Source organism: Salvia hispanica, chromosome 1 (genome assembly GCF_029641045.1).
Source record: "Salvia hispanica isolate PSC_SH4W2 chromosome 1, Shi_PSC_v1, whole genome shotgun sequence".
Taxonomy (NCBI): Eukaryota; Viridiplantae; Streptophyta; class Magnoliopsida; order Lamiales; family Lamiaceae; genus Salvia; species Salvia hispanica.
Window position 1 is genome coordinate 64,727,120 of NC_142692.1, and position 15,083 is coordinate 64,742,202.

Here is a 15,083-nt window from a genome sequence, read left to right on the forward strand (position 1 = left end):
AGAATCAACTTCTTAAAATCAAATTAAAGTTAGAATAAGATGTGAGATCTATATATAGCTAGTATGAGCATGAAACGAATTAAAACTACACTACATATATTTACCTATTATTTTTGTTTGAGGTTGGTAATCCTATGATATTGTAGATTTTGAACTAGGCAGAGCACATGGAAATAACTAGATTTTTTAAACTCTTTTCCTACTAGCGAAATGATCGACACATATCATGGCACCTTGCCCTTATTCATATACTAATATCAACTTTCCATAATTATTGCACTGAGCCAACTAATACTTTTTCTAAAGGAAATTCAGTACTTATTATTTTTCTCTAGCAATATTTTATTTATTTATTTATCTACTTATATTATTTGTTTTGGAGAGCAATCACTCTTGTTGTATTTTAGTAAGATGGTAAAAACACAATGAAGGTAACCGCACTTGTTAACCAAGATTTTTATAATAAAAAATTTACTAATAATAGTTGAAAATCTAACGATAGAATGCAACTTAATTGAAATACAAACACATTTTATTTAATTGATAGATCAAGGACTTGAATTATTTTGAATACGGAGTGAGGGCATATCATCAGTTGTAACTTGTAACTGAAAATTAGTTTTGCTCAAATTAATTATTCGCTCCGTGCACTCTAAAGTGATACGTTTTCCTTTTTAAGTTGCCTCACTATAAATAACACATTTCTAAATATAAAAACATAATTTTATCTATTTACTTACAACACAAAACTACATAAAATATCGTGCTGAATTAGAAATGTTCTACTTAGAGCGAGAAGAGAGAGTGTAACGTCATGAAATTTACATATACATTCGTATATTATATAGAATTAACAAAAAAAATATATAGTATAGAGCAGACATTAAAGCTAGAGTACATCCAAATAGAAATACAAACCATATGTTGATACAAATGCAAATACACAAACCATACGGTATAAGATAGCTACTCCTTTTCATTTAAGAAGAGGCTTTCGTCTTAACCTTAAATTATGTACATAGTCAAATGAAATTTGTGTGATAAAATTAAACAATGTACAATAAACAAAACAAGATCTACAATAATCCGTTCTCATCATATATAGTAATGATATTGATTTTTAGTTCTTCGAACCTAACTACTTTGCACTTTAAATAATTCCCGATTCAGAATATTTTTCTCTTTTTTGAGAGGATTCAATTCACTCAATTTGAATAAGTTGTTTGACTTTATCAAGGCGCTATTAGAGTTTTCGAGGTATAGACCGTTGAATATGAACCAAGAGATTCAATTTTTAATTTATAGAGCGACGATAAGCAATTTAAAGATGGGCGTGCGAAAATGATTGTCAAAAATCAAAAGAAAAAAAAGAAAAAAAAGGTACAATTTTCGAGGGCCTTCAGTGTTCTTCCATAGTGTTGTAGTCTTCCATTAAAAAGAAAAGGGGCCAAAGGTGTTTTTTCCTGCAATTCTTATCATCATCCTTCACGAATCATGCTTCATCTTTTTCTTTTACCATATAGGTCTTACTCCCTTTGCACATTAGGTTAGTGTAATAATTATATATACTAGTTTCTGATTGGATGAGTTGAACCATGCAAACTCCTTCTGTCCCATTAGAAATAAAACGTTTTCCTTGTTAGTTTGTCCCATTAAAAATAAAATGTTTCCTAAAATGGAAACATCTCTATCTCTACTTTTTCATCTCTCTTACTTTACCCTCTCTTCATTAACTCACAAAACAATACTACATAAAAATATGTGTCGTTTCTCAAATATTGTATATTTAATGGGACGGAGGGAGTATTATAGATAGGATTACCTTTTAACTTAACAATGTGGACTTATTACTAATTTTTCCAAAGTCTATATCAATTTGATGACCAACTTATTGACTTGCACAAATCTAACATTAGACAGAGTTTCATACACTCAGGGGGTGTTCGGTTGGCAAGACTAAATCTCATGATTAAATATATAATATTATGTTTGGTTCATACGATTGATCCCCACAACTTAATTCTAGATAGATAGTCTCATGATTATTAGTCATAGCCTCCCCCCTTTAACTAAAATAATCCCACAATTTAATCCTAGATGGATAATCTCATGATAATTAGTCATGTCAACCGAACGCCACCTTAAACTACTTGTAACGCAAGAATGAATCAGTATTATATTTATAACTCTAGTCTCGTCTATAGAATCATATCAATTTTTAAGGTGTTTGAAATTTAAAGTTGGCACAAGCCAAGTTTCTTATGTATCAAATGATCAATGAGTTTGGGTGATTGCAAGTCCAAAGATTAGAGTTGTAATTTCTCTATATAAATGAATGTACTTTGTAATTTGTATAACAATACTTTTTATATTATGATTTCTTTGATGATAGAGCTTAGAGCGTCTCCGGTGACGCCCCTCCTACTAGGACTTCCTACAAAACTGCCTGCCACGTCATCACTAGCTCTTCCTATTCTACTGGCACATCACTAGGACTTCCCACTGCACTAGGACTTCCCACTAGGACTTCCCGCAGTAAAATTAAATTCACAATTAAAATTAAAATTTACGGAATAAAAATTCGACACGAATACGAACGGGGAAATGCGAATATTTCATTAAAAATAAAACATACATCATACGGGAAAAAAAATTACATAGTAGATAGAAAAAAAAGCAACCACATCAACGTCCACCCCTCCGCGTCCAAACCTCTTCGATGATATCCTCCGAAGTCGAATATGAGCATCTCTTTGCCGCATGTCGGCAAATGCGCACAACCGCTCAACCTCTCCATGAGGTACCCTCATGTTCACATTCGCACTGGCCACGCCATGGCTTGGACCGGCAACCGTATCATCTTCGTTGGTCCACTGAGTCAGTTCGTCCCCTTCACTTTCGACAATCATGTTGTGCAAAATGATACATGCGTACATGATGTCGCCGATGTTGGGAATATTCCACTGCCGTGCCGGACCCCTCACCATCCCCCATCGACTCTGGAGCACACCAAATGCGCGCTCAACATCCTTGCGCGTTGCCTCCTGACGGGTCGCAAAGTAGGACTTCTTTGGTCCGACCTCATGCTTGATCGTCTTCACAAAGACGAACCAGTTTGGGTATATCACATCCGCCAAATAGTATCCCATATTGTGCTGGTTACCGTTGGCGACGAAACTAATGGCGGGACCAACACCATTGCACTGATCGTTGAACAGGGGCGACGACTGGAAGACGCTGAGGTCGTTGTTCGATCCGGCAACTCCAAAATAAGCATGCCATATCCACAGCCGGTAGTCAGCTACAACTTCAAGGATCATCGTGGGATGCTTGGCTTTGAAACCGGAAGTGTGTATCCCCTTCCAGGCGACGGGGCAGTTCCTCCACTCCCAATGCATACAATCTATGCTGCCCAACATCCCAGGGAACCCGTGCACCGACCCGTGCATATTTATCAGCCGTTGGCAGTCTTCGGGGCTCGGACGCCGAAGATACTGATCCCCGAATATCGATCTAACGCCCGCGCAAAAATTCAACAGACACTCGACGGCTGAAGACTCGCCAATGTGGAGGTACTCGTCAAACATGTCGGTCGGGCCTCCGTACACTAGTTGCCTGATTGCGGCAGTGCACTTCTGTATTGCCGTGTGTCCGGGTTTGTCAGCCGCATCCTCCTTGATCCCGAAAAACTCGTATCTTCTCTCTAAAGCACCCACGATATGCATAAACAGAGGACGATGCATCCTAAAACGTTGCTGGAATAAGGCATCCCCAAAACGCGGCTGCGGAGCAAAGTAGTCCTCATATAACCGAATATGTGCAGCAATGTGGTCCCGGGGTACATGACGTCGGCGATGGATCGGCCGAGGTACCGCCGCCGCCGCCTGCTGCCGCCGCTGCCGTCTCTGCCGGAGCAATCGATCAATCGCCTCTTGCACAGTGAGATCCAATTCATTATAACTATCACTAGCGCCTCCGCCACTACCACCCGCACGACTACTCGTCATTCTAGATATACTTGAAAAAATAGGTTAGAGAGAGAAACTTGTCAACACAAGTGGTGTGAATGAAATGAAGTTCAACGAGACCTATTTATAGAGTTTCAACAAAAAAAAAAAAAAAAAAAAATTTAAAAACGCGGACGTCCGACCTTCGCCGCAGTGTCGGACCTCTGGTCGGATGTGGGGCTGAGGGGCGAGGACATGGGACGGGCATGGGCGCCCTTCCCATTCACTACGGCGGACGTCGGCAACGTCCTACCGCGACGTCCGCCATTGGAGACGCTCTTATATACACCACTGACCCGCACATACGATTAAAGCATACGCACAAAACACAAGTCACATCCAAGTACATGCCATGCGTGTACATTTACACTTTGATATAGTACTCCATTTTGTTTGTGGTGCGTGTACGACTAATGTAAGCAAACACTTGTCACATCCAGGTACAAGTCATATGGGTAAGTTCCAAATGGATTAAAAATACTACAGTAAAACTTTATCTAAGAAAAAAGAAAATCCTAAAAAAAATCTTTAAAAGCACAAATAGCAAATTAGAGGTCGAGCTATTATAGCATCAATTAATCGCGTCCCAACTCTCTGTCACGTCATTATTCTCTTCTGTACCAGGCCATTACTCGCACTAGTGTGGTGCCTCTCCTCACGCCTTTCATATTAATTTACAGTATTCACTATTTTAGTTGTCAAATTGAAATTCGTGTCGCACGCACAGTGCCTCATTCCGGGACTCCCCGGCCGTGCGGCACTGCAATCTCCTTGCTACGTTGTGTTGGCCTTTTGTATTTTGTATACCACCTTCTAGGTCGGATATGCAATATAAATATTGATTATATATAGATGGTCTTCGATTTCTTTAAATATAATAGTACCAATATACGATCTAGGATTAAGCTTTGAGATTATTTAAGTTGAAGGGGGAAAATCTTGACTAATTATCTCATGATTATCCATCTAGGATTGAGTCGTGCGATTCGATCTCATGTTTAACAAAATATAATATTAATATCTTACGTAAAAATAGATATATTGCTCAATGAATTAAGCCATACCGCGTAAGAAGCGGTGCGAGTCTATATCATACTCCATTTTGTTAATAAAAACGGATCTATATTGATCTCTCTTTTAAGTATAATAAATGCATTTTAAAGTTTAATACATTGACAGCGTAAGATTAGTCTTGAGAAAATAAGTTATAGTGAATATAAATTAACATAAATGTACACGTGCTGACGTGCATAGTGCCCTTAATTTGAATTAAAATTTATATACAATAAATTATTATTAAGTAAATTATTCTATAGTAATAAAAAAAACAAGTTATATTAGTATTTTTCACGTTTTTCCCACCGAAAGATATATTGTGTTCATTGCAAATTTTGATACGCGGAATCGTGAAATAATTTAGTTTAGTATCAATTAAATACAATTTCGTTCTAAACCGACGATTTGTAGCCAACTCTTATTGACCAATGCTCTGAAATTTCACAATAATAAAGGCATTAGGTTATACACTTTTGTGGAGTTTGTATTGACTTCCCACTAACTCCATCTTCTCTCTAAATGAAAACTTTTTTCTCTTTTCACAAATAAAATTAAAATATAGAGGTGTGTATTGAATACTCCAAATTTCAATGATTGCCACTCTTTCTGTGGGAACCCAGAATCTTGAAGCTTCCCCACCTTAATATTAATAGTTAATTGTGCATGTTAATTAATTAATCCCCTTTTCCAAAATAAATCTTTGTTTGATTGGACTAGCTTCCACCTCCATTACTTTATATCTTTCTCAATCTACAACCATATAATGATTTCCACAAAAGACATTAGTGAAATAAGATCAGGATCCACTTAAAACAAGGAAAGATCAATCTATCACATAATCAAAACGTAAAACACGCCAAACTTTATAAAGAGAGATCTGTATAAATTATTTAGAATCTAATATGAAAGAAAAGTTTATTAGTAAGTAAGTACTATATAGCAATGGATTATTTAACTTACTTTTTGTGGGAGGTAATTGCAAAGTATATAACCAACTTACATTCTTTTTACAATTTCAATTTGATTTTCAAACCAGTAGATATAATTGGAACCCAATTGCAAAAATTATAAGTTATACTACTCCCTCCGTCCCGGAGTATTAGACTCACTTCTTTTGGGCACATGATTTAAGGAATTGATATTTAAATAGTTAAAGTGGAGAGAGTAAAGTATGAGAGAGGGAAAAAGTAGGGGAGAGAAGAGAGAAAAAAGTAGATGGAGAATAAAATAAGATAGATACTTTTTTGCTAAAAAAGGAAATGAGTCTAATATGTTGGGACATCCCAAAAAGGAAAGTTGGTTTAATACCTTGGGACGGAGAGAGTATTTCATTTGCATAGGTTAGAAAAGTAAGAGCAAAATAACAAAGAGGTAATTTATTTAAAAACCACCCATTTTTTAAGTAAGTAATATTTATAGTAATACTTCGATAATAATTTGTCTTTTTCCTATCATTACAAGCATCCTCTAATACCAGAAAGACCAACTCTTCAATAATGGGGGTGATGATTGTCCTATGTATGTTGCAACTTGCAAGAAAGATATAATTATGATACAATTAGCATAATTATATTGCTAAACTTGCATATGATAATTAATTCATTTCATATACACCAAAATAGTTAGTTTAAAATTCTACTGATCTCCAAAACTTTAGGCTTTTTTGTGTGTTATTAAAGGTGCATGACTTCCACTAATGAAATGACCCACCACCAAACACACCCAACTTAAGAAAGATGGTAGATTTGAATCAAACTCTCATACTTATTAAATGGGGGGATCTCTAGTTTGATGTCATGAATCCACAAACCTATAGCATATACAAGAGTTAATTTTTTGAATGGCTGATTTTAGGGTGCAAAAAATTAATAAAAGTTTTGTCATTTCATTAGGTTGATGTGGACTTATGACTTAAACTAAAAGGACAACTAACTCCACTCCCTTTGGAGCATAATTAGGTGTTCACTTTAGTAGTCTTCACTTCTCTCACTCAATCTTGAGCAAGTCCATAATTTGTGTCTTCTTCTTCAAACATTATCTATTGTCTCCACACACACACACACACACTAACATAGTTGAGTGTGGTAACTAAATATTATTAATGTATGTTGTCATATAGGTTTCTTATTTGGCAATCACTTGGGCATCTTGTATCTATAACCTTTTTTTTTCTTTTCAGAAATCATAAATAATATAATTGATTTGTTGCCTCAATTATTGTTCATTGACCTCTAACAAAGCCAGGTGTTTTTATTTTAACTATCTTATTTAGGTTGTATATGAACATTATACAATCCATTAGAAGGGTATCTCAATTTTTTTTTGGTGTTGATAACTTTGATAATTGTCTCAAAAATGTGGCTTGAGCTGTCGCATGATCATTTGGACTGGCACCACCGCTTCAAGATTTGGCACCACAAAAATCTCTCTCTGCATACTAAAATGTTAAAAATTTTATGCGAGTGAGGCTTGGAACTGGTCTAGCCAGCTATCAAATATGCATTATTTGTATTTCAATGCATATGTTGGATTAAATTAGTTGAGATTCTTTAGTCTGTAAATGATTCTCAATAAGAGGGGAAATATTATCATCTAATAAATGCATAATCGATATTCAAAACACAGTGAGGGACATCAAATCACAAAACAATCGAAAATCTATTGAAGTAGATAGTCTAATACTATATACTTTGCTGAATGTGATAATATAACATTAATTTTGATGACATTGGCTTCGAATTCATTAGAATAAGACATGGTATAAAATATTAATATAACTACTATTATACTAACAGAGATTTCCATTATATCGTGTTAATTATATAAAAGGGGTGTCAATCTCTAGAAAAGAAAATGAAAGTGAGGACAATATATACTTGGTGGTTTTAAGCTGGTCATCAAATGGGTCTTTAACTTCAAGCCCACCACCATTACTTAAATTTTCATATGATTATATATCATTCATTCTTATTAAGATTAAATAGCCATGTACTATTGAAATCGTTAATTTATAAATTTCAAAAAAATCAAATCCATCCTATTTTTTCATAATCTTATAATTAAAAAACACTCATTTATAATTTATAAAATATTGGTATATGTAACAAGTTTCATAATGGTTACACACGTGTGATTTCTTATGATAAGCATTTATGAGACGTGATTGTAAATGCGGTCATATTATTATGCAATGCATTGCTAGTAAACTTCTATTCAATTATGGTGACAGACACTACAACCTTTTAAGTCTACAATTCCCATCACTTTTCTCTCTTCATTTCGGTCCATGCATCGTGAAACCGCACGTTGCATATTCTTCTTTCTCACCGCTTTCATTTTCAGCTTTATAAATGGATTAATCCCTTTTTCTGCAGTTAAATAAATCATTTTTTCATTTATGGTCCGTCTACTAATAAATGTCTCATTTCCCTTTACTATTACATCTACTAACTTTTTCTATCACTTTCTTTTATAAAGTCAGATAATTTCTTAAAACCCGAACTGATAAAAATGAGACATTTATTCATAGACAGAGGGAGTATTTAGACCATCTCCAACCATACTCCAAAAATGAGTTTTGGTGTAGAAATCTTCTCCATCCATACACTAAACTCAAATCCATTTTTGGTATTTTTTGTGAAACAATACCAAATATAGTGTTACTGCAAAAATTTTGTAAGACAAAAACTCAAAAATGGTGTAAATATTGAATTTGGTTTAAATAGTTGGAGTAAAACTATTTTTTTGTGTGACGTATATTCAATAATGGGTTTGAGTTTGATGTAAATGGTTAGTATTAGTATTTAGATTATAAATTTTTATGACGCTGTATATCGTTTGAAATTTATTGGTCAAATTGCATTCTAACAAACTCCTACGTAAGAAAAGTTATAAATTCATTCTTCTCCTCATATATAGAAAATTTATTTATAGTAAAAACCAATTTTATTATATTCATTGTGAATAAAGTATTATTTTTAGTATGAATGTCATTGCATACATACGAAAACATACTTATAATAACAAAAGGTTCATTAATGTATGCAGAATTATCTCTAACAATCCATGGATAAATCTGTATTCAAAGAAATAAGAAACACATTCCTTGGCATGAAGAAAGACCAAAAAACCCATCAAAAAGTGGCAGAAAAAAACCTTGGTATAGAAGAACTAAAAAAGGCAAAGAGATTTGGAAGGTGACCCTCAAGAATTGATGCATACTATTTTGTGCAAGACAAGACAAGCTCCTCAGTTGTCCCTTCATCTCTACATTACCACTAACATGCAAGAGCAGTTCAGCAATTGGAACGATATGGTACAACTCTAGACTTCATCATCGGAGCAGCATTCAGCAACCACGGAAAAAAAAAGAACATAACGAACACAATGCTAAAACAGGGAATACTCTGCTAAGACTCGACGAGAGGGGTTCATGATTCTCGAGTGAGTATTTTAATAAAAGCCTCCATAATTATGCGTAAAATGTGCTAACTAAGTTTGACATTGACCAACACAAAGACAAATATTTCAAAGACTATGTTGCTGAGCATTTACCTTGAATGATGCCGTCCTGATAGAGGAGCCAATCCAATCACCTCAAGTAGTCGGCGAGGTGTTAACTGTGTAAGAGAATTGTTTTGGTCAAGGAGTATACACAAGCCTAATAAATAGAAGCGATCCAAAACGAAAAAGGCAAGGAGGCAGCACACCACGAAAGCAGGCTCATTCGACACATTGCAAAAACCCCCTCTTGAAAGCAGGAAACAAGGCCCCTAATTCACTGCACAAAAGTGAGGCTTCTAACAGTCTTTGAACTTTCAACACAATAAAAACCAATTTTCCAAGATAAGTGTAAGTAAATTCCACCATAATAACAACTCAACTTCTCCACAGGTAAACTTTACTATGAAAGCAGATATATCAATGGGGAAGCCAGTCCCATACAGGCAAAAGAACAGCAGCAGAATCTACGTCCCAAGATGCGAGGCTCTCAAGGAGCAAAGGGCGAGGCTCTACATTATACGCCGCTGCCTCTACATGCTAATCTGTTGGAGGGAAAACGATGACTAGGCAAGCATATCCAAGCAAGTGGCTATTAAGGTTATTAGATTCATATAAGTTTTATAGGTAAACATCTATAGATTATGATTAATCCTATTGTTTTAGTTTGGCATTTAGCAAAGCATGTAAACTTATGTGAAGCTACAAGTAGTAGGGCATCAATTGAGTACCATTGTGTCTGTAAATATCCCTAGAATGTATAATTGTGATAGTGATTAATAAATCTCAATCAGTTTATTCTCCTAAATAGCATATAAAATGATCAGGTAACTCAAGCAACCCGATCCATTCGTGTTTTTCACACAGAGTAAATTATAGCATAATCACAAAGCTATATTTTCCTTCACATTACTCAATTATGCACAAAAGAAAAAGTTCAGTGCAGATAAGTAATCATAGTTAGTTATTCCAAATAATGTGAAGACGAACATTCCTCCCTCGACAATGCAACAAATCTTGAGCTGTCTCGGTGCTGTGCAAAACGTTAAGCTCAATCTCTGCTCAATTATAGGAAAAGAGCTTCAAAAGTGGAGTTCAATTCGAACTTATCAGCAGTTTACATAGGAGCAGATGTACAAACACATTCATCTGGGAAACATCAGCTACATACCAAAATCAGCATTTAAGAAAAGGTCACAACAACTATTACTGCACAAATAAGGCATGAATCAAATGCTTCTTCAAACTAATCTCCATTAACATCCGCCAGCCAATTCCCGAGGCATACATCCAATCAGTTATCCGTTGCAATTCATTGACATTAGTAACATTGAAATTCACTCTCTCTCAAAAAAATACCTAAAATTAAATGAATTACACTGGATATTCCGATAAAAAGAAGAACCGAATAGTCTAATGATTGATTCATGATGCTTATAGACAATGCGAGCAAAGAAATTGCAGCACTAGTTTTCTTTTCATTCAATTGAAAGATTGGAAACAATTGAGGAATGAAAACCAGAACATCTGAGCAGAATCAAGGTATTTCAAAATTAGAGTAGTTGATGGAGATCAATTGTTAAATGTGGCTGATAATGATACAAACATTGGTGAATAATTCAATAAATAAACGGAATCAACAAAGATAATTATAAAGTTCAACGCGAACAAACAGTGCAGAACCTCACGGTCGAAGTTTACACTAAGCGAGCAAGCTGCACAAAGCCAAAATCAAATAGCAAAACCTAAGCTTTAGTTATATTATATAATAATATTAAATCCAAGCGTAACATCAAGCGCATCTGGTGTAGTGGTATCATAGTACCCTCCCACGGTACTGACCAGGGTTCGATTCCCTGGATGCGCATTTTTTAAATATTGACATTATTTTTGTCCATATATTTTAAATATACATATTATATTTTTAATTAATGTAAATTTATTTTTACGCCATTAACTATATACACTTTTGTGACGTTATGTCAAACTGTGTATTGATCCTTAAAATATAAAAACTACTCCTACTATAAAAGGACAAGGAAGTGAGTTTTAGAGCACTCCCAATGGTCCGGCTAAAAATTCTCTTATTTCTCCCTAACTCCTGCCACATCAGCGCCACATCAGCACCAAAATTTATCCTCAGTTTTTAGCCAACTTTTAGCCAACTGCTCCAATGGTTTCTCCCTTATTTCTCCCTTATTTTTCCCTAACTCAACATTTCATTTTTGCATCATCATTTTTAATATTGTTTAATTTTCCCTACAAATGTGTTTAATAAATAGATTTATAATGAACAATTCATCGTTGTATTAATCATTGGAAAATATAATACAACGAGAAAAAAAAACTACAAATAAAAAACCATAAAAAACAAAGATTTTAAAAACTAAGAGGGAGGGGCATCCGGCGGGAGGCCCATCAGGATCTTCATATTTTGGATGGTCGACCAGAGGGACTGCTTCTCTTCTGGGGTTCCGCCGCCGGTGAAGTACAACGTGTACAGCTGCGTCAGATTGGCGACATTGGTAGAGAGCGTGGCTTGTTGTATGGCATCCGACGATGCGCCCTTCTCCTTCCGCCTCCCATTCGCCTTCTTCGCTCCCACAGGGCGCTCGTGCGGACCATCCCCAGTCAAGTCGATGGGGGTCGCGCTTCCCTCACTCTCTGCACCGCTAAGTTCGAGCGCACCGATTTCCCGTGCAGCGCGGTGTGCATCCCTGTCCGGAATTTGGGGAGATCCTTCAGCCTATCATAGATGTTCCAATACTTGAAGCCCTTCGACAAGAACTGGCCATTATACCTCTGCATGGCCTCATCTCGGACCATGTGCTCGTTCTGGCCACTCGTCATGTTCGTCATCAAGTTAGAGTATATACCGTTGAAGTGGCCGCAGTCCCTCATGAGGCGCTCCCAATGCCGGCGGATCGCCTCGCTGCCATGGTCCTTCATCGAGGCAGTCTTGTTGCTCGTGTACTTCTCCGCAACCCGCTCCCAGAACATGAGCTCAGTCTGGTAGTTGTTGCGCTCCGCGTTCTGCGTCGTGTCCGCCCAACAGTTGGCTATCAGCTCGGACTCTTCCATAGTGTAAGTAGTCCTTACCCGCTTTGGCTTCTCATCGGAAGCCGTATCAGTCGCAGCCGTCGACGCCGGCGCCTTCCCCTTCCTGCTCCTGGAAGGCGGCTCGGCGGGCGTTTCTTCCACCTCGTAGTCGTCCGTGCTGAGTGTCGGATCCGTTGTGTACGTCGCGTCCTGAGATCCTTCGTTGTCTGGGGTTGATCCAGGGGTGTCGAACAACGATGTGACTATCTGGGGGCGATACACATCGTCGGCTGGAGAGGGCATGCTGAGGGCAGACTGGAAGTACGGAGAAAGTCTGCGCACCGGAGGAGTCTCCAATGGGGACGTACCCGCATATGGATATTGGTCGGGAGGAGAACCCATCGACAACAACGAGTTCATCCACTGCTGATTTGCTTCATCAGTGGGATTGGGAATTTGCTTACTCGGCTCTCTGCCCTTACCTTTTCGGGAATTTTTCCTACTTGAACTCATAATTTTGAAGATTGAAGATTGAGATAATGAGATTGAAAAATTGAGAGAATGAAGATTGTGTGTGATGAATGGAGGAGGAGGAGGAATTACATATAATGTAGGAATTATAGCCGTTGCAAAAAAAAAAAAAAAAGTTCGCCGAAAAATCACCGAATCGCGCCTACAGTGGGCGTCGATGATTCGGCGATAAATCGGCGATGAATCGGGAGTTGGCGTTAATTCGGTAGAATTAACGCCGAATTATCGCCGAAACCATCCCAACGGCCGGCGATAACTCGGCGATTTTCGGCGAAAAATCGCCGAGTGTATCACCTAACCATTGGGAGTGCTCTTACCAGCGTAAGCTTGTCGGACCTCCATATCCTGGACGGTGTTGACCGAACTGGGACCAGCTGTTACCGTATCTTTGTGCGAGTAATTTTCTGAATATTTGTCACTCATAAATCATAATGCACTTAAATATCTATATATATACTACTCCCTCCGTCCCACAAAAGATGTCATACTTGTGGGACGGCACGGGATTTTATTTTGTATGTTAAATGAAGAGAAAAAATATTATTTTTATATTCATATGAGAGAGAATTTTTTCTAAAAATAGAAATGTGACATCTTTTGTTAGACAAACTAAGAAGGAAATTGTGTTATCTTTTATGAGACGGAGGGAGTAATACGAGTCATGACACTTCCAACCGAACTAAAAATGCTAATTAAAACCTAATACTACTAAATTACCATATACAATTCCGACATCATGAATTAAATTAATATGAAGAGGTCATTTAAAATTTTACAGTAAAATATTGAGGTCATTAAAAATAATTTAGCATTCGATAAGGTTAATACTTAATACTCCATATCTTATTTTATTTTATTTATTTTTGGTAAAGAATACCCCATATTTTATTAATAACAGTGTACAAAACACAAAATGACAGTATAAAATAATGGGATTAAGTATAGACTTAGACCACGTCAAAATTCTACAGGCCCAATCGCTTCTATTGTTTGAGCCCAATGCATTCTAGCGGGCTTAAGGCATATCCCACGGAATATGGATATTTTCTTATATTGTTAACACTAGAATATAGGAATATAGTACTCCAAAGTAAAATATATATACAAATAATATATGATATTATTTCTTATGTTGTGGAACCAATTATAAGTATATATCGCATCAAATCGCAATGCATCTACACATATAAAAATAATGCTTATGTGATCACCATGCTAGTTAATGCATATCTAGCAGTGTTTATTTTATTTTATATATTTAGTTTGTTTTAATACATTGAAAATTATAATTGTTAGTTATGAGGGCTCTTTGGCTCAATGCGGTCAACGAGCTCGGTGGGCTGACGATTGGTGTTTAGGTCGATGCTGAAGATGTGTGTGTCAAAGCTCTATCATTCACCATATTTAGTCACTTGAGAGATCTCTCAATTTATTGGGTAACATGTACATACATATTAGCAAATGAAATGTTGTAAATGAGTAACACATATAACATTACACGATATGATTTTATTAATAATAAAAATCAAGCGAATTACAATCTTACCAATTGCACAATTCATTCAAATGCAAAAATCAGTTAAAACTGTTTTTATGCTTCATTTCTCATGCTAAAGAGTTCAAATATAAGTAAAGCCCACCACCACTTCTGAATTCTAATCTGTCAAACGATCTATACTCTATTTATGGTTCTCACCCTTTTGCTTTTCTTTCTTTCTTTTCAATTTTCATAATGATGCTTTTCGTTAACCTCGTTTTCTCTATATTTTTGCTTCTTTTGAATGTTATTAGGATCCCATCCCAAAATTCTCTTGTTTTACAAGTAACATATTACTTGTACTTTTTTTATACATAAGTTAACATAATTGAAGCAATGTTTTTTAGGCAATTAAGTAGACTCTCTGGAACTGGTGGTCTACATTGGTTTAAAAATCTCACGTAACATTTTAC

At 36.2% G+C, this 15,083-nt stretch overlaps 1 long non-coding RNA gene and 1 other non-coding gene across 2 annotated transcripts; one reads left to right on the forward strand and one right to left on the reverse strand.

Annotated features, from left to right (window-relative positions):
- Positions 1–9,077: 9,077 nt before the first annotated feature.
- Positions 9,078–11,241, reverse strand: LOC125185364 (uncharacterized). The gene is made up of 2 exons (XR_007170117.2): positions 9,773–11,241; positions 9,078–9,682 (listed from the first exon to the last, which is right to left on the reverse strand). It is a non-coding gene; the product is annotated as an uncharacterized LOC125185364 (long non-coding RNA).
- A 118-nt stretch (positions 11,242–11,359) lies between these two features.
- On the forward strand, positions 11,360–11,430 carry TRNAG-CCC (transfer RNA glycine (anticodon CCC)). Its single transcript has one exon. It is a non-coding gene; the product is annotated as a tRNA-Gly (tRNA).
- Positions 11,431–15,083: the final 3,653 nt, after the last annotated feature.